At 39.4% G+C, this 27,119-nt stretch overlaps 1 protein-coding gene across 3 annotated transcripts in view; it reads left to right on the top strand.

Annotated features, from left to right (window-relative positions):
• The window catches only part of CDK14 (cyclin dependent kinase 14), a 723,342-nt gene that overhangs the window by 156,508 nt on the left and 539,715 nt on the right, over positions 1 to 27,119 (top strand). The gene's annotated exons all lie outside the window — the stretch shown is intronic.

The raw sequence follows: 27,119 nt of genomic DNA, 5'->3' as shown, positions 1-27,119 counted from the left end.
TTCTTTTGATAACTTACATTTTTAGATTTTATTTAAAATTTCTAAAGTTAGAGGTGCCTGACTGGCTTAGTTGGTAGAGCATATGACCTTGATCTCAGGGTTGTAAGTTCAAGCCCTGCATTAAGTGTAGAAATTACTTAAAGGTATTCTTAAAAAAATTTTTTTTAAGTAAATTAAATTTCTAAAGTTAATGGATATATATGAAACTGCATTAGAACAACCTATTCTGAGCATCTGCAGTTTTAATCAAGTGATGTACCATCAAAATTGTGGGCACACATGTTTAGACTGTAAAGCCTCTAAGGCGGATATCACCCTGTTTTTAATGCTCTGACAGGCGTGCAAGGTGAGTTTGCTTGGTATTTGCTGTCTTAGAAGAGGCAGGTAGTGTCACACTTAAGCATGTGGGTTTGAAAAGGTGTGTTCCAGTTTGAATTCATACTCCAGTAGGATTCGATTAAGTGGCTTATTTTATCAGTGCTCCAGTTTTCCTCACCTGCAAAATGGAAATAGCAGTGTACCTACCAACCTTAAGAGATTTGTGTACAGATTACATATGGCAATTTGTGTAGAACAGAATGACTTAATGGACTTATTATTAACATTATTATTAACTTATGTCATGTCACTATGTCTATGTAATTTTTTATTTAGGAAGTGTTTCTTACATGAATTTAATTAAATACCACACCTTTATTTCATCTATGAAGGAACTTCCTTTAGAAACACTAAATACTCCATTTGTAACAGTATTCGATATAATAGTGTGGTTTCTCTCTTATTGAGCCAGATGGCGTTCTCTAGCTACAGAATAAAGAATTCTTTAGCTGTGTGTCATTTTTGGAGTAATCACATACATTACTTTAAAATGAAATTAACATGGAATTAAAAATTGATATATGGTAACTGTATAGAATTTTCCCCTTATTTGTAAGAGAATTATTTTTGCACCTAGATATTTTAAGAGCATCAAAAAGGTTCATTAAAATAATTACACCTGTAAGACTTTGTTTGGACAAAGATTACTTTAGAAAGTAAGCAAATAAAAGCAAAACAGAAAATACCTGTAAGTTCAACTATAAATGTGACCATAGTTCTCTCAATATTCAACTCAGGTTTAAGTCTTCAGTACTCTGTATTGTGATTTTTTCTATTTCATTTTTATTCATGGTAATAGTTACTTGAAAACTTTTTTTTTTTTTTTAAATACTGAAATAGATTCTTTACTTGGTCACATGCGGTTTGGTGATTCGCAAATAGAAATTCACAAATACAGAATATCTAGTGTGTGTTTATCTCAGCTCTGAACCGTGAGGCTAAAGCAGTGAACAAAACAGACAAAAATCCCCGCCATGCTGAAACCTAATTGTGAGGGGGGACAAGTAGTAAACACACAAGTACATTTTATTTGTCTGACACTGGTTAAGTACTATGGGGGAAAATAAAGGAAGAGAATACAGGGGATAATTCAGGGGTGCCTGGGTGGCTCAGTCAATGAAGCATCGGACCCTTGATTTCGACTCAGGTCTTGATCTCAGGGTCGTGAGATCAAGCCCCGTGTCAGGCTCTCACTTCTCCTCCTCCCCACTGAGTGTTCTCTCTCTCAAATAAATAAATAAATCTTTTTAAAAAATTAGGTAGAATGGTCAGAGGAGACTTCACAGGAGATGTGGCTTTTGAGCATAGACTTGGAGACCATGAGGGAGTGAGCCATGTGGATGCATGGAGGAAGAGTATTTCGGGTAGAAACAACAGCAAAGAAGCTGTTGTGGGTGAGACAGCATGAACAGAGATGGGCAGTAGGAATGATGTCAGAAACACAAGCAATGTTGTATGGCATTGTAAAACTGATTTCTATTCTTAACAAAATGGGAAACCATTGAAAGTGTCTTTCTTTTTTTTTTTTTTTTAAGAGACAGAGCACGTCAGGGAGTGGGGGCAGGGCAAGGAGGGAGAGGGAGAGCGAATTTTAAGCAGGCTCCACGCCTAGTACAGAGCCCAGTGCAGGACTCAATCTCTGAGTCCTGAGCTGGAATTAAGATGATGATCTGAACTGAAATTAAGAGTTGGGCATTTAGCCGACTGAGCCCCCCAGGCTCCGTACCCATTGGAAGTTTTTGAGCAGAGCGAAGTGCTTTGGCTTCCATTTTAAAAGCACTATGCCATCAGCTATTCTGACAAAAGACAGTAGGGAGCAGCAGGAGACCAGATGAGAGGCTCCTGCAGTAATCTGTAAGGTGATGATGGATCCGATCACCATCCAACCAGGGTGGCTGCTCTGAGAAGTGCTTGGAGTTCTGATTTACTTTGAAGGTAGAGTCAGTGTGATTTGCTCACATATTGAATATCAAATTAGACTCATCAAGGCTTTGGGTCTGCATAACTTGACTGATAGAGTCACCATCAAGTGATCTTTGAGGAGACCATGGCAGGACTCTCTTCTGGGATTGCTGAAGGGCAGGAGATCAACAGTTCTGTTTCAGATGTGTTGAGTTTGAGGGAAAAGGTACACATTTTTATCTATGATCCCATAGCACATGTGTGTTCTTTAAAGATATAAAAAATAAAGAAAAATGAGTTATGGGGTGCTCCAATTTGAGCAATACACGCATTTTACATTTAAAATTATTTTAATGAGTCACTTGATTGCAAATATTTAGGAAGCCATATTTCTGGCCTGCTTCCTCATGTCATTACTCTATCTAACATTTTTTTCCTTATAAGCCAAGAGTGTGTTTTTGTTTGTTTTATTGGTTTGGTTTTATAGATAAATACACCCAAATATTCCATTACATATCTATCTTTTAGGGACTTATCTTTCAAATATTATCTATATTAGATAGCTATGTGTTTATCCCAAATTGATACCTCAGTTGCTCAATTTTTTTTTTTTTTTGTAATGCTGTTTTTAAATTAATTCAAAACTAGCTTATAAGCCACTCAGGAAAATTAGTCTTAAAGGGATTTTCAGTTTTTAGACATTGACTTTCATTCAACCTCGGCTTTGGCACAATGTACATTGGTACGCTGTAAGAGTCAACAACTTTTCATGTGCCAAGTTTAGTCTTTCACTCATAAGTAGACTAATGATGTGGACTAATGAGAGTACACGAGAGTACATGAGGGCTCTGCCTGCTGGAGACTGTGCTGTGCTGGGGAAGGCATGGGGTCCATGACTCCCCTGCCTCCTCCTTCCCAGCACTGCCAGGCACTGTGACTATTCTCACCACTCAGGCCACAAGAGATGGGTGTCTTTTTATTTCTATGAAGTAGATAATATATTTTAAAAATCTGTTTACTCTTAGTAGATACTTTTAAAGTAAATGAGCTATTGTTGTATTTGCTAAAAAGGGATATTCTTTAATAATATAGTATCACCTTAGGGAAATCCTTGTCACAAATTTTCCTTGTTTCCGAGATCAGGATTAGCTATAGTTCTCTTGAGGATATTGGCTTTTGGCTTTATTTCTAAAATCTTTATGAACGTTCAGTCATGTCACTTAACATGGCAACTAAGAAGCTTATAGTCAAATTTGCATTTGTTGTCTAGCAAATATGAAATGTTTTTCCTTTGACTTAATTTTTTCACACACTTAATTTTTAGTTGTGAAAAAACCGCATAACATAAAATTTATCATCTTAACCATTTTTTTGTAAAGATTTTATTTATTTGTCAGAGAGAGAGAGTATACACAAGCAGGCAGAGAGGCAGGCAGAGAGAGAGGAGGAAGCAGGCTCCCTGCCGAGCAAGGAGCCCGATGCGGGACTCGATCCCAGGACCCCAGGATCATGACCTGAGCCGAAGGCAGTGGCTTAACCAACTGAGCCACCCAGGCATCCCATCTTAACCATTTTTAAGGGCATAATCCAATTGTGTTAACTATATTCACTTTGTTGTGCAACAGATCTCTAGAACACTTGCATCTTGCAAAACAGAAATTCTATGCCTATTGAACAGCAATACTCCATTTCCCCCTCCTTTTCATCCACTTATTTTTAAAGATTACTTTGTAAAAATCTTAACAGAGAACATTAAAATGTCAAATCAGGCTAAATGGGTGATTATGGAAAAAAAGCACAGCAGTTTCTTATTTCCCATGTCTACCCTCAATTTCCTATTTCCCTTTACTTGCCCTAATCTATGTAGACAGTGAAATTAAACTCTTTTTTTCAGTTTCCTTAATATTTTTAGGTTGTACCACCATTCTTATTTAAATAACTAGTATATGGGGGCACCTGGGTGGCTCAGTGAGTTAAAGCCTCTGCCTTCGGCTCAGATCATGATCTCAGGGTCCTGGGATCAAGCCCCACATTGGGCTCTCTGCTCAGTGGGGAGCCTGCTTCCCTTCCTCTCTCTCTGCCTGCCTCTCTGCCTACTTGTGATCTCTGTCTGTCAAATAAATAAATAAAATCTTTAAAAAAAATAACTAGTATATGTTATTCATTATGTAGATACCAGTGTTCACTATCCGCTGCTATCTTTTGCCATTCATGTACAGCTTTTTGTTTCAAGTTGAGTTAATAATTCACACTTGTTGCCCATTTGCTTACTTTTCTAAATTTCCTATCCTTTTTATTTCCTCCCAGATGACCTGACAATCTTTTAAATGATTAAATGATTTTGGGGACCTGTGTCTCACAGGTTCTACTTTTCTAGCTCCAGCATAGATGGCCTATTTCCATTATCCTGGGATTTCCCTCAATGCCTCTCATATTGGATTGCCAGAATGAAGAGTCCATGCCTGTGCTTCCTGTTTGATAGAACACTCAACCAGTAGTTTCCTAAGGAAAAGAATATGGGTGGCTAAATTTTTGTTCCTTTCATGGCTGACACTGCCTTTATTTCTGGACTCACATTTGAATGATAATTTGGCTGGGTATAGAATTCTATGTTTAAAATGCTTTTATCCTTTTATATTTTTACAATACAGAACTGTATTGTCTTTTAGAGTTAATTTTCACTTTCAAAAACTCCTTGCCATTATAATTGCTAAATTTTATATGTGTACATGTATCTTAAAAATATTTCTTTGGGGGGGGCGCCTGGGTGGCTCAGTAGGTTAAAGCCTCTGCCTTCGGCTCAGGGCATGATCCCAGGGTCCTGGGATCGAGCCCCACATCAGGCTCTCTGCTTAGCAGAGAGCCTGTTTCCCCTTCTCTCTCTGTCTGTTGCTCTGCCTACTTGTGGTCTCTCTCTGTCAAATGAATAAATAAAATATTTAAAAAAATATATATTTCTTTGGGGAGCTCTTGGGATTTTTTGCTATTATTATTTATGGTATGATACAGTTTCATAATAGTTTGCCTTATAATATGTCCCTCTCTGTCTCTTTTTAATTCCCATTTAGTGGGCTGGACACATGATAGATTTTTTGAATCTGAAGACTTAAAATCTTTAATTCTGGGATATTTCCTGGAGACTTTTTGTCTTTTTGTTCTGGGAAATTTTCTAGTTTCATTACTTTACTAATCATCTATCTTTTCCTTATACTTTCTGACACTCCTGTTAGTTAGATTTTGGATCTATTGGATTATGGGATTAGTATTCTAATATTATTTGTTCACTTGTATTTCCCATCCTTTGGTCTTTTGTTTCTGTTTTCTACGAGATTTTGTTTCTGTTTTCTACGAGATTTCCTTGACTTAGTTTTCCAACTCCGTGCTTTCAGTTTTTACTTGTTAATTATATTTTTAATGTCAATCTACTTCTTGGTCATTGATGACTTCTTCTACATAGTTTTCTTTTATATATGTGATAATCTTTTTTCTCAGAAGATAATAATTAAAGATTCTAGTTGTCAGCATTTATTTATTTATTTAAGGATTACTTATTTATTTGAGAGAGAGAGAGCAAGAGAGAGAGAGCGAGCGAGCTCGGTGAAGGGAAGAGGGAGAAACAGACTCCCTGCTGATCAGGGAGCCTGATAAGGGACTCAGTCCTGGGACTCCAATACTAAGACCTGAGCCAAAAGCAGACGCTTAATCAACTGAGCCACCCGGGCACCCCTATTTATCAGTATTTAAATTAGTATTCTCTAGGGGATATTGTATATGACTTTTTAAAACAATATAAAAAGGTTTTTGTTTTATTTATACTTTTAAAATATTCTTCTGTTTTATGCAATGTCTGTTACATCTAGATCCCCTTTTTTCCTGTTTATTTTTGTATGTTACCCTTTATACTAGAGGCTGTTCTTAAATGTATTGTTATCATTTTCTATCAAGTCTTTTTTAAGAGTGAATCCTGACATGTTGATTAGCTTCTTTGTGTGTATAGCTTATTGTCAGGTGGTTTTGTTTGTCTGGTGATAAAGTAGCAAGCAAGTGGCTTCATCAAGGGATTCACATATGTCAGTATGTGACATACTTTTTCTTTTTAGACAAGTCCCTCCTCCCCCCTCAGCCAGAGGAGATTCATAACCTCTTGGTTGGGGAAATTGGGCCTCCTTGTGTGGGAGCAGATCAGGGAGTAGGTCCAAGTGTTTTAGTATTTTTCACTTTGCAAATTCTCACTCAGTCCCTCTGGGTTCGGTCCTGATTCTCAGTCAGCTTTCCCTTGATGGTAACTCTGATCCTCACACCTCTAAAGATGAGTTTCTCCAGAAAATAACCTACCTGCATTGTGGAGATCTAGGGGTTTCACTTGCACCATAGAGAGATTTCACCCAGCTCTCTTGTTTCTGGTTCTGTTCCTCACTCTCTCTGTCCTTGGTTTGCTTGGCTTGTCTGAGTTTGTTTTTGGTTTTTTTTTTTTTTAATATTTTATTTATTTACTTGACAGAGAGAGATCACAAGCAGACAGAGAGGCAGGCAGAGAGAGAGAGAGGGAAGCAGGCTCACTGCTGAGCAGAGAGCCCGATGCGGGACTCGATCCCAGGACCCTGAGATCATGACCCGAGCCGAAGGCAGCGGCTCAACCCACTGAGCCAGCCAGGTGCCCCTGCTTGTCTGAGTTTTGTGCATGAATTAGCTTATATCTCATTGGTGTCCTTCTGACAGGCCCATAACCAGCAGCTTTCTCTGCTCTTTCAAACTGATAATTGCTCCTCCAGCACTGTTGAAATGTTTCTAGCTTTCTCTTTGTCCTGTTAGGTTTATGTCTTTTTTTATTCCAGTAAAGGCATGTATGTTTAGAGGGATGGAAACAAAAAGGTCTGAGTGGCTAATCTGCCATATTTAACCAGATGTCTCTTACTTTGTCTTGCTATATCGTAAGTATTTCACTGTTCCCCTTAAACATCATGGAATAAGGCTGGGTATAAAATATTGTGAAGGATCATACCATGAGTGAGTAGTACAAAACTGTAATATGCAGCAGGACACAGAATTGAAAGTTAATAACCTTAATATAGTGAAATAGTGAATAGAATTCAGCGTGATTAAAGACAACCTTTGCATTTTTAGATGTCTGAAGTACATAACCACCATTCTTTCTTACTTGGATTATATTCCCCCCAACACAAAAAAACAAAAAAAGAGAGAAAGGAAAAAAATGACAAAGAATAATGGCTTGTGCCCTCAGGTGAATTTTGTCTCCTCTGCTACATCTTTTTCACTGCCTTATGAGCACTTTAGAGATGTGGGCACCTTGAAAAAATGGCTTGTGCGATTCTTGCTGACTACCATAATTTTTTATAGATTCTATTACTAAAAATAGATTTTAAAATAAAAAGAATTCAGATTTTATAGTTTGTAGGTCTGATCAGTATGTTTTTCTGTGTGAGGGAACTATTCCAGGAAAGTTCCATGAAAGCTCACAATTATTACCCTGTTATTTTTTAAAGATAAGTTTACTCTTTAGTGGTCATGTGACTTAAATTTAGGTGTGTTAAGTGAAAGTGTTTAAGAACCATTTTATATCTTTGCTTGCTAAATCGGGTAACTGAGGTCATTTATTTGGAATCTAATAAAAAATAGACCAACTCATTGTATTTGTATTCTATATATTTTATTGAGTTAGCACATTTTTGTATATATCTCCTAAACAGGGAATAACGCCTTTATATAAAAGCAGTTTCTTTGCTGTAGTATATTTCTTATATGGCTATATAGATATAAAACATTGTATTTGAAGGTTAATTAGCTTTTAGCACATTGTAATTGGTTTTTTTCATGTCACTGCTTCTGCAGTGCCCAAAGTGCAGAATTATTTTTACTTTTTATTTTTATCATACATAGTAAATGCATCTATAGTGTTTTACTATGTGCAAGGTACTGTCTTAAGTCCCTTCACGAAGATCAACTAATTTATTTCTCACAACAACCATCTGAGGTTGGTACTGTTTAGCCCTATTTTCTGGTGGAGAAACCTCAGAGAAGTGAAGGAATTTGTCAAAAGTCACACAGCTGGTAAATAGTAGAGTCATGCTGTGAATGCAGGCAGTCTAGGTCCTGGAAGCATCATCCCGAGCACGATGACTTAAAATAGTAACTCATTCTTGAGTGATTGCTCTGCATCAACATAAAGTTGAGACAGCTCCCCTTCAGTCTTTATCTGAACCATGACGGACATAAAAGGATTTCAGGTAGTACTCATGGACACAGGACTCCCTCCTATATTATTGAGGCACCATGAGTATCTTAAAAGAAGATAAAATCAATCTGTCATGGTAGAACCTGGGAGATTTTATAATCCCCCTTCACCCGCCACCCATAGCCAGGGGACTACAGAGTGGGTAGGTGGCCTAACACCTTAAATGCCTTGAAGGTGTGTGTTATTGACCAAAACCTAATGGATTCCTCCAGCACAGGGTTGTACCATGTTCGCTCTGCACCTGTCCGCATTGTATCACTGTGAGAGGATGGACCAGAGTGCCAGTTTTCAGAAGTAGTAAAACAAATTCGCATGTCTTCAGCTTGGGATATCTACATTTCCTCTTTGTGAGATCCTCATATATGCACATTAGACTTTGATAGACGTATGGGTATTGAGTCCTTCCCACACTTGTATGTCAGTAGATAAATACCAGAGTGACTCAAACCTACTGTCAATATGGGAACAGATGAAAAGCCTTCGAGGCAACAAAGGAACAAAGATTATCTTGTTCCTGTGTTACAGATGAGTGTGCTGGATTGGGGACTTTACACAGTATAATCCCAGAGCACCTACAAGTCCAAAAAGCTCAGATAAAAGCACAGAATATCTCTTTCTGTGTCTGAAGCCAACCTGGTGCCCACCACATGCTGTGTTAAGGAGAGACTAACATGACTGAAAGATTGCACCATCGTGGAAACCAGAATATGGGGAATAGTATGGAATTACAGCGTCTTATCATAAAAACTAGGTACTTCTAGATAAATAAATGCTTTCCAGTTACCCACGAATTCAGAATGCTGGGAGGTTTGGTGCATAAGGAACAGTTTGACCTGCAGGCATTGGCATCAGCAGACTCAGGCTTGAATCTGGGTTCCACCAATTATGTGACCTTGATTGTGCAGCTCAATCTCTTTAAGCTTAATTTTTCTCCTATGTAAAATGGGGAGACTAGTAGTACCCTTCTCCTAGGATACTCAGTGGGATTAAATGAGATATTATAACGAAGTGTTTGGTACAATGACAGGCACATTGAAGCTTTGAGTGCCTTTTGGTGACAGTAGTGTTGGTTGTAATCGCCGCCACCATCAGCAGCAGCAGTGGCATTTCTTTCTCCTTCACATGCTCATCTTGTTGATTTTATGTGCTAAGTGTGTCCAGATTTCTTTTCTATTCCTGTCATCTCAGTTTTAGTTTTCCTCTCTAACCTATACTTACTGTCCTCTGTGGCTTCAGTGACTCATCTCATACCTCTCAAATCTCTCCTCAGAATTCTTGCCATTGATCTTTTTAAAACTCAAATGTGACCATGCCCCTCGCTGCTAAATCCCTTTCAGTGTTCCTCATAGCATTCAGGCTAAAGATGATCCTTCTCGTAGTTACAGGATGAGATTTTTTTCTTTGGGTTTAAGGTGGTTATTTTCAGCCTTTACAGCCTTTACAGACTACCATTCACAATCTTGGTGAAAGGGACGGAGCTTACTACATCCTCGATCATGAAGTCAACCACTGAGCACTCTGCACTGCTGTGTTGGCCAGGTTTATGAAAGAGAGTGAGGGACCTTGAGACCCCCATGCATGATCATAAAACTCTTTAGTCAAGTCAGTAACTATTTATGGAACACTGTCTATGAATTTAGCAAATTAGGTTGGACTTGTTTTTTTCTGAAACTCCATCTGATGCTCTTCATTTAAGTAATTTCTGAATTTACTGTGGATTATGAATTTTGGGGGAATGCAGTAGCAAGTAGAGTTTATGTACTGGTTATTTTTATCTTATTTTGACTCCACCAGAATTTCGCTCTATCTCTTTTGTCATTTTGGCAATTTGGGAAGGCAGCTTATCAGAATTGGCTTCCCAGTAGTATCTGGGTCTCCCTTGAAATATATCATTATCAGTAGGGGTTCCTACTTGCAAAAGATTATTTTATATTTTCTTTGTTTCAGTTGTGTAGACTCTGAAGTTACAGATCTGATATCTTTTTTTTTTTTTTTATTTTTTATTTTTTTTTTTTTTTTTTTTTTTTATTTTATTTATTTGTCAGAGAGAAGGAGAGAGAGAGAGAGCACACAGGCAGGCAGAGGTGGAGAGAGAAGCAGGCTCCCTGCCGAGCAAGGAGACCATGCGGGACTCGATCCCAGGACCCTGGGATCATGACCCGAGCCGAAGGCAGCGGCTTAACCCACTGAGCCACCCAGGCGTCCCCAGATCTGATATCTTTGTAGACACAAACACAGCTTCCTTTTCTACCTTACAGCATTGACTTGCATTTTTCATTATATTTTGCATAGAGGTCACTGCACTGCTGTGATGAGGAAGAAAACCTGCTTTAAATTCAAGGCATTTCTTCTATCAAGTTAAAAAAAAAAAAAAAAAAGATTCTCCCCAGAGAGAAGCATTTTGCCAGCAGGGTTCTGTAGTTTGTAGGGTGTACTAGGAGAAGGAGCATAAAAATGGGAAGCACAGGAATGAAGGAATAGTTCATTTAGCCTGTGTGTGAAAAGCCAGATTTCTTTTTCATGCGGTTATAGGAAGTATTTCAGATTTTTGTACATATTTGCTTTTTTCCCATTTTGAAATGGTTGCTCTGTGTATTCTTCCCAAAGGTATTTAAAATGTGACGACTTCTGTGGAATGTAAATATTAAGGTTGATGTCTAAAGGTCGTTTTAAAAATTTAAAACATCTGCACTCGCTCATACTTAAATATTTATTGAGCAGAAGATGTATGAGTTAGTAAGCTGGTGGCGAGTCTTCGTAATAGACCCTAGTCTGTGATGCCCGCACGGATTTGGAGGAAACAGGCCAAGAATAGCACCCATTTTGTAAGTGTTCCCACCTGGCCAAGGACATCTGCAGGGGTTTCCCCCTTCTTCCCTAACTTGAATCTTTGTGATGAATAGTTTCCGCAGATATTGTTCTTTTTGGCTTTCTCGGTAACACTAGATACTCACAGGTGTGTTGGTGGTGGACTTCCGGGAAGGGCTCGACAGGGATGTGGCTCTGGAGAGCAGAAATTGAACTAGCTTGTGCCCCGGCGGAACTGTGCTGTGCTCCTTGTTTGTCCCGAGCCAATTCAGCGGAGGTCCCAGGCGCACGTGACAGAAATCCAGGAAGAGAACATCTGCTTTGGTCATTGACACTGGGTCGCTGCCTTTGTTCATTCTTCTGAACGACCCCCTTTCTAGTTCCTCTCTGACTTGATATGAATCCTAAACCTGCTCACTGCGCAGAGACGTTGTTTAAGCTGGTTCTGGTATCACACGTTCATTGACCTGAGTGGTTTTGCTTCCTGTTAACAGGGATGTCTAGTGTAAGGACGTTAATGGGAGAGAGATCTTTGAGGCAGAACAAATGTGTCACTAGAATTAAGTCATTTGCCTGCGGAGATAAAAGCAGACATAGGTAGGTTATATAAATTAAAGCCACAGTTCATACCAAAGGGATGGCCAGAGGGTGGGAAGGAAGGAAGAAGAATTGCTTCCTATCGTCAGACTCTGCTTCAAGGTGGAGCTCTGATCTTTCCACTTTTGCACCTGAGTGCTTGGCCCGGTGCCATCCCTGTGATGGGTGTTCAGTATATGCGTTTTGAAACAGTCAGAGATGAATAACTGTCAAACAAGATGTTGAGAGTAAGAGCTAAGAAAAGAGGGGAAGTAGTGATTACATAATAAACACTAAGGATACAGAGAAAGCCAAGAGGAATAGAAGGCAAACTGTGATTTAAAAAAACAATGAAAGCAAACCCACTTAAGTTTAATTGAAAGACATCCAATTAAAAAAGAAACTTAGTACACCATATTTATTCTATATTGTTTCTTTATACAAGAAATATTAAATGTGACAATCAAACCTACTGTTTTAACCTTAACAGCACAGGATTTTTTTTTATATGCCTCTTATCTGGACCATCTGATTTGAATTCTAGGTTATTCTAGGTGTGACCAGATGCCAGTTTTTTTTACTAATAAAAAAAAAAGATTGAATTTTCTTACTGAGTATTTCACCACCCAGTGTAGTATTAGCATTTAGTATTATAAGTAAGTTAACTGATTTACTGTGTGTATGTGAGAATCTGTGTGCACTAAAGACTGCCTTGTGAATGTTCTTGAATTGAAGCAGTAATTGATTAAAAGTTGAAAATATTCAAATAGGGACATGCTGAGAAATGTTTCATTGGGAAAATTATTGAAAGTAATGAACGTGCTTAGATACATTTCATTGAGAAAATTAGATAAAAGTTTGTGAGCAAGAAACTACAAATACCTTTTAGATATGAATGATAAGGGATGAAGGATAAATTTAGATATGAATGAAGATAGAATGAATGATAAATAATCATTTAAGAATGGTATGGCATGTCTTAGTTCTATGCAGACCTACAGGAGCTAAGTTGCTACTTCAACCAAGAACAGACATGGTTATGTGGGTTATGGAATCTTACGTGACCAGAGTAATTTTTCACAAATGGAACTGCTGTTTTTCTGCTTATGACTTCTTGTTGCACAGGATAACATCTAAAACTCGGGCCTGCACACAAGACCTTTCATGATTTGTCTTTCAGTGTTACCCTAAGCCTCACCTCACCCATCCTACTTCCTTCTTCTCCAGCTCTCTCCCCACATTTCCCATAGGGAACCCCTTCATTCCTGTAACTATGTTACCATATTTCTTACCTCATTTGTTGTGCCCATGCTGCTCTTTCTGTGTAAACATCCCCTAGCTAACATTATAAAGCTGTAAAAATATAACTTGGAAAGTATTTAATGGCTCCTTTTGGCATTATACCATCTGTATTAAAGGAGTAAACAGTGAAAATGTGTATTGTCTATTCCCATAAGCAGTGAGTAAGAGCATAGGAATGATTCTTCGTGTATTCATCCAACAAATATTTATCGAGCACCTACTTGCTGGGCACCATGTTTGGCCCTAGAGATTTAAGAGTGAGCAAGAGAGAGACATCCTGGCCACCAAGGAAACGTTTATTTCAGTGAGGATGACAGACAGATAACAAACAGAGGTCGAGTGGCCGGGAAGAAGTGCAAGAAGTAGCACGCAAAGCAAGGGCAGTGGAAAGAGACACAGGAGGGGACATGTTAATAAAGTGGTCGGGGAAAGTATATCTGAGAGGGTGACATCTGAGTGCAGACCTGAAAGAAAGGAGGGTGCAAACGGGGAGAATATCTAGAGGAAGAGAGTACAGTGGCCTTGAGAACACGAAGGGATGCAATGTTCTTTTTTTTTTTTTTTTTGAAAGGATTGATCTTTTTTTTTTTAAGATTTTATTTATTTATTTGACAGAGAGAGATCACAAGTAGGCTCAGAAAGAGAGAGAGAGAGAAGCAGGTTCTCTGCTGAGCAGAGAGCCCGATGTGGGACTCGATCGCAGGACCCTGAGATCATGACCTAAGCTGAAGGCAGAGGCTTAACCCACTGAGCCACCCAGGTGCCCCAGGATGTAATGTTCTTAAGAAACAGGAAGGAGCTTAGGGTGGCTAGAGTATAAGGAAAAAGGGGACTGGTGAGAAGGTCAGAAAAGTTGCCCCTTGCTGGCCATGGTTAAGATGTAGCATTTTGTTCCAAGTTAGAAACTGTTGAGTTTTGAGCAGGACAGTGATACTTTCTAAAACCCTGGTTGTTGTGTATAGATTAGGGCAGGGAGGAAGAATGGGAGAGTAGCAGCAGAGAGCTAAGTTAGGAGGCTGTTTTGATCATTCAGAGATGCATGGGGGCTTGGACTAGGATGGAAGCAGTGGCGGTGCTGAGAAGTGGTTGGATCTGGTATATGCTCTGAAAATAGCACTGAGAGAACTAGCTGTTGGGTTGGATGGAGGATATCAAAGAGAGAGTTGAGAGTTCTCAGGTTTTTGACTGGGGAAATCAATGTAGTAATGGTAGAGCCATTTATTGAGATGTAGAATGTTGGGGTTGGAAGGGTATGAAATCAGGAATTTGGTTTTGGACCCAGTAAGTTTGAGATTCATTTTGGATACCTAAAAGGAATTGTCCTATAATGAGTTGAATGGATGAGTCTAGGGACAAGGGAAAGGTCAAGGCCTAGAGATATAAATTTGGGAACTGTCAGTGTATTGATGGCATTTAAACCATGATGTTGAAGAGCCGCTAAAGACGGAGTAGAGACAGCGATGAAAAGAGATCCAAATCCCAGTCCTGGGACACCACCGTCTTTGGAAGTTGGGAAGAAAAAGGAACCTCCAGCAAAGGAGACTGAGGAGTTGAGCCATTTAGACAGGAAGAAAACTAGCCATGGAGCCCAAGTGACGAAAGAGTTCCAGGAAGGAGCAGGTGATTATTTGTGTCAGTTGCTGCTGAAAGATCCAGGCAAGGTCTGGGAATTACCCACTGGAATTTGCATGTGGAGGCCACAGCTGATCATGGGTGGAATGGAGAGGACAGAGATCTGATTAAAATGAACTTAAAGGAGTTTTTGCTTTTGTTATTACTTTTTGCTATCAAAAAGTCAGTGCCATGACCCATATGTGGCTATCATTTTGAGATGTATACATTTGTTAAATCATTGCATTGCAAACCTAAAACGAATCAATGCTATATGTCAGTTATATCTGTTTGATTGTTTGTTTTTTAAAGCAAAAGAATGAAAGCAGGAGAAGCAGCAGAACTAATTGGGGTTAACTACTCTTTTTGGAGAATTTTGGCTAACAGGAAACAGAGTTATGAAGCTTATAGCTAGGAAGGGTTGCAGGATCAAGGCAGATTAAGGTAGAAGACAACTTGGGAAGGCTAGCTTCATTCCTCTCCCCTCTTTTTTGTGAAGCTAGAAGACATGCTTTAGCTAAAACCGTTCTTAGCTCTAATATTTACAACCCCTATAAACATGAGAAAATTGTCATTGAAAGAGAAGGGCTTATGACATTCTCTATGGTATTAAAAAATCATTTTGTAAGGTATCAGATTTTGGCACAGTTACAATGTACTTTCTTCTTTTAACTTTCCGGGTGTTAGATGGTGTCTTTGAACTGATACAAAGCTGAACTGCCCTGTGTGAGAGCATTCTATAAACCTAGGAGTAATTTTAGAGTAAAAATTTTAGAGAGGGCTTGTATGACTGAAGCAAGATTGATGGCAGTTACAGTATTGCAATTCTTTTAAAATGGAGTTAAAAGACTCAGACATTTTCCCAATAAAAAGAACTGTTGGATGGACTTGCCAATTGTTAAAAAAAAAAAAAAAGTTCGTAAGTAACACTTGCAGAAAATTAGCTAATACATGCTACCTCATGCTTGTCCTGATAGGTAGGGTTAGTTTTAGTTAAAATTAACTGTGCACACAATTACATGCTTACTTTATATTTTTGGTGTGTGGGGGACATATCCTGGAGAAGGGGTCATCTTCAGAGTCCTATGGTTGGTAGTATTTTCCACATGTGCTTACATACACTGTTCTAACAGTAATTACTTTTTATTGGTGTTTATGTATATATTTTTAAACATTTTATTTATTTGACAGAGTGTAGAGACAGCAAGAGAGGGAACACAAGAAGGAGGAGTGGGAGAAGGAGAAGCAGACTCCCCACTGAGCAGGGAGCCCTATGTGGGGCCCAATCCCCGGACCCTGAGATCTTGACCTGAGCCAAAGGCAGATACTTAACCAACTAAGCCACCCAGACACCCCTGTCTTATGTACGATTAAAATACAATTTCTTAGTTATACTACCTTATGCTACTTGCACAGAGAAGTAAAATTCTTTGGTAAATGAAAGAGCAGGATGATGATTGAGGTTTAGCACATGTGGGTAGACTCTGCTTCTACGTAGATCTCATCATAGATTTTAATTTTAATAAGAGAGCAGATTATTTGTGTGTGTTTCATAAGCTGATGCGCCAGAATTTTGTTCCTTCTTTGATCAGATAGAACATTCTGTTTAGTGCAGTCGCAGAAGATAGAGTCTTGCTTCCTGATTGGAATCCATTATCTTAAAACACCCCCAATTCTTTTGGAAATGTGTGCATGCCAATTTAGAACTGTTTGTTTGAAAAGTTTCTAGGTTGCCCCTGGCAAAATTGATCTTGATGAGTTTTTGTTTTCTAATTTTCTCTTGTCCAGAGAGTTTCCAGTGGCAGCCAGTTGTGAATACATTATGTGGCTGATTTTCCTGTTGGTAGATGTAAAGTTTACCTCTTCTAGCATTTGATACTCACTAAATTTCCCTTGCATATCCTGATGGTGGTAAAATCTCTTGCTATCATTCTAATCTGTTCAATAAGCCTTGTCTTTGAAGTTTCATTATGTAACCATGGATTCTCAGTTTTAACGACTCTTAAGCTGCAGCTTTGTAGTTACAATAGAGAAATGTGATAGAAGAGGAAGAAAGTCTGGAGAGGGGGGCTCTGGGGAGGAAGGAAGAGGAATCAGAGTAAGCTAAGCTTTCTCATTAAAACTCATAGAGAACTATACATAGCTCCTTCTACCTTTAGCCAAAGGAAATACCAAGAAAGTCTGTAGGTAGTACATATAGCTGTTAAAAAAGTAGTTGACTATAATGGAATGGTACAAAAGCACAGTGCAGTCACAATTGCAATAGAAATAGAAATATAGATACCGGAGAAGAATCAATAGGAATTGGTGGACTTAAAGAGTGACTGGGAAAATGACCCTGACAGCCCATGGTTGCTGCAGAAGGAAAGTGCCCAGGCTGATCTGAGCCAAGAGAACCGAGACCAGTAGCAGACCTCATGCAGAAGTGCGAGCCTCAGGGGTGTCTGAGATGCCCAAAGGCTTTTGCACTATGTTTATCACTGGGGTGTAAAAAGCCTTTGTTTTACTGAATGCTGTTCTGAGCAGTTTAGACACCAGTTAGCCTCACAGGTATTATTATTATTCAATACCTCTAAGGTATTGAATAATAATAAGAATAATAAAATTCTGTTATTATCATACATTAGGTATCTTGTCCAAGGTCAGGAACCCAGGTTTGTTTGGTTCTTGAGCTCACGTTCTTTTCCATATAACTGTGTACCCATCTATATGGTTTCATCTATGATGTCTCCTTTCTCCTTCTCAAACCTGTTTTATCTCTTAGGGTTTTGCCTTAAGGAACCTTGTTGGAAAGGAAATATCTGAACGCAGTTCTGCACCCACTTGGGGCTCCTTAAAGTCAAGTGGTCTTCCGGGGGCTGTAATAACTTTGTGCCCATAGTAGTAATGGGTTGTGGTGGGGTCAGTCTGGAAGTATGAATTGTTTGTTTTTTTTTAATATGAACTTTTATATGAATTGAAGTTTCTTTGAATGGTTAGGAGAAACAATGACTATATAGGGACTCAGGTGTTTCAGTGGAGGACTGATAAGACCAAATTAATAAGTTTGGCCTTTGTATTGTGTTAAGTAAAATGTTACCTTCCCTAAATTAGAATCAGGACTGGGGAGAGTAAAGAGAGCTAATGATGGTCTCCAAGTTGCCCATGACTAGCTGTTGCAACATTTCTCAAAACTCAGTTTTCCTTAAGGAATATGGAAAAAGTGTTTGATTGTCTGCATTATGGGTCACTAGGAAAAAACACATCTTTGAACCAGATGGTCAGGCAGTGTACTTGGAGTCCCTGGAGTCCATCCAAATAATCTTCCACCAAAGGGGAGAAAAGAACCATTGTTCGTGAGGGTTCAAATGGTGGAAGTTGTTCAACTCTTCTAGGCTGTGCTCCTATGATATTACAAAGGTTCTTTGTTAAGCTATCAAGTTACATCCAGATAGAGATAACAGTTCTTGTGCTAAGAGTGATCATTGCTAGTTTTTGGATACACATTTTCCACCAACATCTTACCTCTTGAATTCTTTGTGACTCTAGTATTCAGGGCTTGATTACGTACCTGAAGTGAAAATCCGACAGTTTTCACTTTACCTATGAAGCTTTCCTCATTCTGAGTTCTTGTAGTATTTTCTTTTATATCTGCAGTGGCAATTATTTTTTGTATTATACAGTACAGTGTATCACATTGTCTGTGAGGACAGCAGTTGTGTCTTATTCATCTCTATACCCCCTATGGTGCTTAATACAAAGCTCAATAAATGGTTGGTAAATGAATAGAACGTGAAAAAAATCCTTTAGTAATGAAATACAGAAAATGTAGTTTACTCTGTCATCTTTACATACTCCATCCCTAGTGTACTTTTGTGACTTTTTCTAAAATTCCCTTGCTGTTACTTGTTTAATTTTTAATAACCCTCTTTCCTTCATGGCCAGAAAGCCTTTAAAGCCCGGGTCAGTGTAACAAACTGATTTCCCTTTTATAATTCCAGTGACATTTCTTAGTTACATATAGGTGGTGATATTTACCAGCCGTTTATAAATGGTATCCGCAAGGCCAAATCAGTTTAGTATCATTTATGTGCTGTGCCTAAAATCTAAATATGTGCTATCCCGGCAACTTGTGTGGTTAACCTAATTGGTCTGAGTATTTAGGCTTCTACAGGTGCAGATAACCGACTCAGTGGTAATGCTCCATGTCTCATGGCAGTGATACAACCCCTGTAAATTATAAGAATAAATTTAAAAGTTTTAATATATATGATAATTTAGTACAAATTTATAGAAATAGTAGTATGTACCATAGGATGTGAAGCTGCTTTGTGAAAACATTTGGCCACTATTAAACCCATCCTTTCCTACTGTCATCTGAATCGACATCAACCATCAATCTCCTCTTCCTGGGGTTTAAAGCAACGTGTCTATGAAGCATCTTAGCCGCAGCTCTAGCATCCATGCTTTGCCCTGGGCGCCCATCCTTTTGTACATATATTTCCGCATGCACAATCACTCTTGGTTACGAGGAACTGAGAATCAGCTTAAAGTGTTTAGAGGAAGAAATAGGATTTATGGGGAGGTTAGCGTGGCAGGACAGAAACAAGGGCTGAACAACCTCATTTTAAGAAGTCAGCCAACTGGGACACCTGGGTGGCTCAGTAAGTTAAGTGTCTGCCTTCAGCTCAGATCATGATCCTGGGGTCCTGGGATCGAGTCCTGCATTGGGCTCCTTCCTCAGCAGGGAGCCTGCTTCTCTCTCTGCCTACTGCTCCCTCTGCTTGTGCTCTCTCTCTCTAATAAATAAATTAAAATCTTAAAAAAAAAAAAAAAAGAAGTCAGCCAACCAGGCAGTGCTGAGGACCTCAGCCGCTGGGACCAGGGATGCCACCGTTTCTGCCGTCTGTCTCTTGCCCTCATCTCTACTCTTACTCCTTGTTCTTGTTAGTTTCAGGATTTCAGTCCAGCCTCTCTTCAGGACTTGACACCAGTGGCTTCTCAGCTGATGCTTTCTCTGCTTTGCCACCATCAGGAGTAGAGGGGTAGGGTAGGGTCCAGTTCAGCTCTGGTTGGCAAAGTCCCAGGGAACAAATGGCTTAAGTTGGATGGCTGGCCTGGTGCTGGACAGGACACAGCCCTCCCTAGCCTCTAATGCATGGCGCCAGGGGAGGAACCACTCCAGGAACCAGCTTGTTTTTGTAACCATTCAAGTGAAACATTCCACAAGAAGTGGCAGAAAGGACTCAACCAATATTTGAGTGCTGCTGTCCTTAGTGTTTCACTGGATATGAAAGGAATGTAGGAGTAAAAGCATTTCAGAGCTGGTAACATCCCTGCTTCATATGCATTTTTGCCTCGAACCTCCCTCTCTGTTACACTAGGGAGATTGGACTGGCTATATGATCATCTAACGAATGATTACCTTGGTTTGCTTTCTGTTCTTTGGGGAAGGTGTATGTATGGTTTCAGAGTGATCTAAATCACACCAGCATTCACTTGAAAAGGCAAATACCAAAACAGTGGCCAAAGGGAAGTTAATTAAATTACACAGGAGCACTGGTTTTAATTTCAGTTGGGAGTTTTTTCAGTTGGTTATCTTTTCATTATTGTGCTTACTGTTGAATGAATAACATTGTTATCCATTCTTTTCTATGGCCCTGCTTCCCATTTTATTTTTAGGGGTATAGAGTGAGACAAAGGAAGAAAATTATTTAATAAATCCTTATTATTTTAATATTTTGAAGTACGTATTAGATCAGTAGCAGGGAACTTGTAGATTAAAAAATGTCAAAGGTGACTTGAAGTTTTTTCTGTCTGTCTGTTTGACAGGCTCATTTAAACAAATTTTCTTCCTTTAGGATTCTCCTGATTTTCTAACTAAGTAGAATTTTGGAAAGCTGGTCAAAAGTTCCTAAAGGCAATAAAGCTGACTTATAACCCTGAACTACAAAACTTTTTCCTCCCTTTTCATAGTTAACATAAAAAAACTTAAGTAAGTTTTTAAAAAAAGACTTAGCTCTTTAAGAAGCTTTTTGATAGTCCTGGATTTGTAGCTTTGCTCCTTACTGGAATCCTGACATCAGGAAGAGAGAAAATCCTCACATCTTTCCTCAGTGCCTTTTGCCTTTCTTCTTGCTTCTACCTGAGTCTTTTTTTGTGTCTGCCACTGAAGTCTTATAATTTAATTCACATTTCTAAGATCATATTAGTACTAGACATTTGGAACTCTCTGATACTGTTCTTTTGTGAATATGGTCTTGGTAAGATTGCTTTTGTACCTGGGTCTCCGGCTTAGTTTCTCATTCTTGGGGCATGGCACCCCATCAAAAAACTGGTTGTGTTTTTGCAAGGGTGTGAGTGGGAAAAACCGCACTTGGCCATGCAGATACCCAGGCATTTTCTGTTACTTGAATAAATAATGAATACATAGTGTGTATAGCAACCATGTAATGTGTATTTTAATGCAAAGTCTTATGTGCCAAGGATTAGAAATTTAACTGAGGAGAAGCAAAGACTCAGATGTAGACGAGTTGTTTCCCAGGATAATTGAGGACACATGATCAGGAAATACAACATATAGGAAGGAGGAAGATTTTTTTTTTTTTTAAGATTTTTTGTTGTTACTCTTATTTATTTATTTGACAGAGAGGGAGAGATCACAAGTAGGCAGAGGGGCAGGCAGAGAGAGAGAGAGGGAAGCAGGCTCCCTGCTGAGCAGAGAGCCGGATTCGGGGCTCAATCCCAGGACCCTGAGGCCATGACCTGAGTTGAAGGCAGAGGCCTAACCTGCTGAGCCTCGCAGGTGCCCCCAGACATCACATTTTTAAAGGAGACAAAAATAAGTCCTGTCTTTTTATTACTGTAATCTGTATCTACCTGTTTTTATTATTAGGATTCATGAAAATCAACCTTCCATGATGCTTTTTGACAAACATAATCTAAAGTTTGCTTGTAGGGTGCCTGGGTGGCTCAGTCATTAGGGGTCTGCCTTCAGCTCAGGTCCTGATCCCAGGGTCCTGGGATTGAGCCCCACATCGGGCTCCCTGCTCAGTGGGGAGCCTACTGGTCTCTCTCCACCTCCTCATGTTTGTATTCCCTCTCTTGCTATCTCTCTCTGTCATAAACAAATAAAATCTTTTAAAAAAATTAAGTTTCCTTGCTATAGTTCTGTCTTTGGGTTTTTTTAATCTCCAACTTAGATGATGTTCATAATTGAACTTTTTCACCTGGACGTATTTTCTGCAGTTCATGGTGACCAACATAGGATTTATCTCTAGCCAAGAAACAGACCTAGAGCATCTGTTGTATGCAGGACCCAGTGTCAGCACTGTAGGGAAGGCAGAGATGAAGAAGATACGGAGTGTGTGTGTGTGTGTGTGTGTGTTATGGTTATGGTTTTTGTTTGTGCTCTGGATGCATGGATTTTGAATGGTCTCCCCTCAGTCTTATTTTCCCCATAGGCCCTCATGTTTTTAGGGTGCATTTTAACAGAATGCAGCATTTTTCAAGAACAAATTTATTGGGTTGTGATAGGATTACCTGTATTTACTGATAAAATTGGTTCATTTTTTTCTCCTCTAGAATCCAGAAAACACTCAGAGTTATGTAAATATTAAGAAGAAAATCCTAAGGTTTCTGTGAAATGCCAGAGTGATATATGGGTATTTTTGGTATTGAGAAAGTATTTTAAATAAATGACATTTCTCTGAATATATGGAAGTCTAAGCAATGACTAGCATTAGTGGAGAAGGATTAAGTCATAAATTTTTTAGTGTTTATAAAAAATAAAGGTTTAGGTTTACTAAAACCTTGTGAGCATTTTTAAAACAAATAAAAGCAATATGAAACAAAAATGTTCATAACATGAACATTTCACTGTAAAACTTTGCAGTAGAAAAAAATTGCTGGGGTTGCCTGGATCTATAATAATTTGAAATTCAGACACTTTTGGGGGGGGGGGAATTTATGTCTTTTCTCTATCACTTTTCAAAATAAAATATCTTCTCCATGAGACTTAAAAGCTTATTGAAAGTAATTCATAAGGCAGACTTACTATATTAGATTTATATGCATAAAGTAGACTTTACTTTTACCCCTTTCCTAACTTTATTTCCTTATTTTTCTTTTCTCCTTTTTTGGTTAAAAAAAAAAAAAAAAAAGAAGGGCTTTCTCTGTCCCTTTCTTCAATACTTTTTTTGTCTAGTTTCCTTTTTCATGGGGGGAGGCAATCTGTTATACTGTACTCCTGTGAGGGTCAGGCATCTGACAGCCTTGTAGGTCTGAATGGCTCCAGGGAAGCTGATAGGAAATAGGTATTTCTGCCCAGGTGAGAAGTACCACAGAACCTGTAGGGAATAGCCTCTTGTTGTGGGAGGGGAAGGGAGGATACTAGGCTAGTACTTCTCCACTCAGAAGAAAGTTCCTGGTTCTGCTTTGCGCCCCCCTATTCTCACAGTTGCACGAACCTCTATTCACGGTGTTCTAATAAGCCTGTTTGTCTATTGCCCAAGTTTAGGGATGGTTGAGGAAGCTTGTGGCAAGACTGAGGAGTGTGTGGTGGTGTTAGGAAGAGGTGGCTTGTTTAGAGCCTTAAGAAAGGAAGCCTGATGGCAAAGAGAATAAACCATAGTGATGATGCAGAAGGACACATGTATGTCCGGTCTGGAGATCAGGTGTCAGTGACCCTGTATACTCTCGGTAAATCCTCGTGACTGTCACTAATGTTCATGATGGACCCAGTCATCATCAGTTGAAGATGAGACTGTGTTTATTATAATTCATTTGAAAAGTCAGCAAAGTGCATGATACTTTTTAAATAGAAAACAAAAATCATATATGAAGGCAGATACTTCAAGGGATCAATTTTTGTTTTCCTGCAAAAATGACCTAAGTCAGATTCTAGCATTTTTATCTGTCAGTTTTCTTTCTTATCTTTTCCTTTATATCTATCAAGAGGATGTTTTTACAAAAGACTTTTGTAAATAGACCCTCTATTTTAACATCTGTTATTGTCCTTCTGCGGTTGGTTTCAGATACATCTCGATGTCCTGTAATAAAGATAGTCTTAATGGCAGTGGATTGTGAATCTTGTACAACATGAACATAATGATTAATTTCCTGTAGCTTTGCCTTCTAGCCTGTTTTTTTACTTCTGCTTTAAGGCCAAGCTTGTGTATACATACGTTGACACTATATTTTCCCCACACATTCTTCCCATTCATTTCTAAAGGTTCCTGTCTGTTTCCACTCTTGGGAGCCCACAGAATTTGTCTGAACAACAGTCATCAGCAGCAGCTCTTCCTAATATTTATTTATTCAGCAGGTACTGAGTGCTATCCTGGGGGCTGGGGACACGCGATAGAAGCCCGTGCTGTGGAGCCTTTTACGTGCCAGTGGGGGCAGAAGACAAACAAATAAATACATTAGATGGTGCAGCAAATTTGGTGCGAGGTAATGGGGAGGGAGGAGCACCAGCAGCCAGAGAGGGCTCCGAGGAGGAGATTACTGACATCCAACTGAGTAATGAGAAGGTGTCAGCCAAGATTATCTGAGGAAGAACATTCTAGGCAGTGAGAGCAGCACAGATAGATTCCTAAGGCGGGAATTAGCTCTGAGGAGAAGAAACATAGGGGTGCCTGTGTGGCTCAGTCGTTATGCCTCTGCCTTCAGCTCAGGTCATGATCCTGGGATCCTGGGATCCAGCCCTGCATTGGGCTCTCTACCCAGGGGAAGCCCGTTTTTCCCTCTCCCACTCCCCCTGCTTGTGTTCCCTCTCTTGCTGTCTCTCTCTGTCAAATAAATAAATAAATGAAATCTTCAAAAACAAAACAAAACAAAACAAAAAAAGAAGAAAAGAAATATTGTCTGTTGTGACTGAAGCATAGAGTGGTAAGTGCTGGCCCTGGTCAGTTCTGCTTGGTCAGTGGGTGCGTAGGCTAAACAGAAGCCCTTCCTCTCCAGCCCCAGTCAGTGATGACCAGTCCAGGCGTAAACAAGGCCAGCCTTCTTGCTTCAGGTGGGACGAATGTTGGATGTGTTTTTTTTCCCTCTGAGGCCACTCTTCTTTGCTTTCCCCCATCCTCCCTGTCTTGCCTCCTTACTCCTTTTCTCTGAGAGCCTGTCCTCAGTAAATTAGGTGAAAAGAATCCTGGCTGAGCTCCATTTCTAGGAGATTAGAAACCCAAGACACATAAGTGAGCTTCTGACCATTTTTTTGCAGACTGAGTGAATAGCCTCCCCGTTTGCTCCTGCACCTCCGATCAGTTCTATGCCATTGCCCCGTTGTAAAATGAAAAAAATCCCACCCAGCTGCTTTTCTGCTTACAGTCCTTTAGTGCCTTCCTGTTGGATTAAACGGCAACTTCCTGTTGGATAAAAGCCCTAACTTCTTAGCATGGCTTACAGGTCTGTTATGCTCTGGCATTCAGCCATCTTTCCCTCAGCCTTCCCAGCTGCCACCAGTCTATTTACTGCTCGGTGGTTTCCTTAGACAGCTTCCAGTTTCAGGCCTCTGATCCTTTTGTCCTGTCCTGCTGTTCCTCACATGCCCAGCCCCTTCTGGCCAGTGCTTGGAAGCCTCAGCCTGATGCTCCCTCCTCAGTGAGCTCTTCTCTGAGCCACCCTTATTTGCACCCAACCAAGCACTCCTAAAACAGACATTTCAGTATATTATAATCACTTGCTTTATTTTTCACCACTCACTGGGTTCCTTGAATGTAGAGAACATGGCAGTTCCTACTGCTGGATGCATCAGCCCACATCTGTTGAATGAATCCATGAAAAAGTAAGGGGGAAACTTTATTCAGTGCAGTTTGTTGGTTCTTAAACAGCAAAGCCTCTTGACCATGAACGTTATACATGCCCTTATCTGCCAACTCTATAGGAAGAAGGACAGGAACTACCTGGGTGGAGTGACTGAAGATAACACTTCTAACATGTTTTTGTTTTTTAAATTTCAGGGAGCCTTGAATGATGGGGGTGGGGGTAGATTAGTTAAGCCCTAAAATATGGATTTGGGGAATTTGTTACTTCTTTTAAATACTTGTTTAATATTTTCTGGATAGTTAGCATTGTGTTATATGTTGTGGGGGAATAAAAAAGGAAACAGTTGATAGAGTTTGTTCCTCAAGGACCTTAAAATGGGGAGAAAATGTATACACGAGAGTTTTGAGGCAGCATATGATTAAATCTTAAATGATTTAAGTAAGAAGCACTTAAATGATTTAAGTAAGTAGGAAAATGATTAAGTAAGAAGAAGAAAAATGATTTAAGTAAGAAGTTGGTCCTGAAAAAGGAGTCTTTGGGCTGGAGGGTTGAGCAATCACAAATCAAAACTCAGATTCTTATAGGAATGTAGTCCCCTCTACAGAAATGGTATTCATGGACCTCAGTAGTTTTCAGATATTAAGGATGTAGCTTTCTCTCTTGGCTTTCCTGAAAAAGAAAGTTCATAATAGTTGTGTTTGAAGAACTTTTTGTAGTTTTTGAATGAGCTTTTGTGTTGCAGAGAAAAATAAAAGTTCAGTATCTTCACAGTGTAATTCAAAAGGATGAAGGTGAAGATGGTTTGCAAATGGGAGATGATATCTTCTTCTTCTTTCTTTTCTTTTTAAAGATTTTGTTTGTTTGAGACAGAGTGCATGAGCCAGAGGGAGAGGGAGAAGTGGGCTCCCATTGAGCAGGGAGCTGACTACATGGGGCTCGAACCAGGACCCCAGGATTATGACCTGAGCCGCAGGCAGACGCTTAATCAACTAAGCCACCCAGGTGCCCTGGGAGATCGTTTCTTTTTTTTTTTTTTTTGAACTTTTTTTTTTTTTTTAATTTGACAGATAGAGAGCACTAGTAGGCATAGTAGGCAGAGAGGCAGGCAGAGAGAGAGAAGGGGAAGCAGGCTCCCTGCCGAAGCAGAGAGCCCCATGTGGGACTCGATCCCAGGACCCCGGGATCATGACCTGAGCCGAAGGCAGCGGCTTAACCCACTGAGCCACCCAGGTGACCCAGGAGATCATTTCTTTAAACTGAAGGGAAACCATCTTTCCCTGAGCTTTCTGATTGTAAGTGTACCCAGTCCTGTGGGCTGTGAGAATTTTGGCTGCTCATCGTTGACATGGTAGTTACTTCCTCTTGTACTTTAATCTCTTAATTAAATAAATATCTGTGAAGTCAGATTTCATGCTTGACTTTTAAAATTTCTTGCCTGAAGTGTTTTTCAGTTGTATCCTTGTGGCTTAACCTAATTTATAACCTTTTGTGATTCTGTTTTTTGAGGATAGGAGGTACTTTGAACAAAGACAAATTGTAGCTT

The sequence above is a fragment of the Meles meles genome, chromosome 10 (genome assembly GCF_922984935.1).
Source record: "Meles meles chromosome 10, mMelMel3.1 paternal haplotype, whole genome shotgun sequence".
Taxonomy (NCBI): Eukaryota; Metazoa; Chordata; class Mammalia; order Carnivora; family Mustelidae; genus Meles; species Meles meles.
This window is presented reverse-complemented; position numbering and strand designations above follow the sequence as displayed.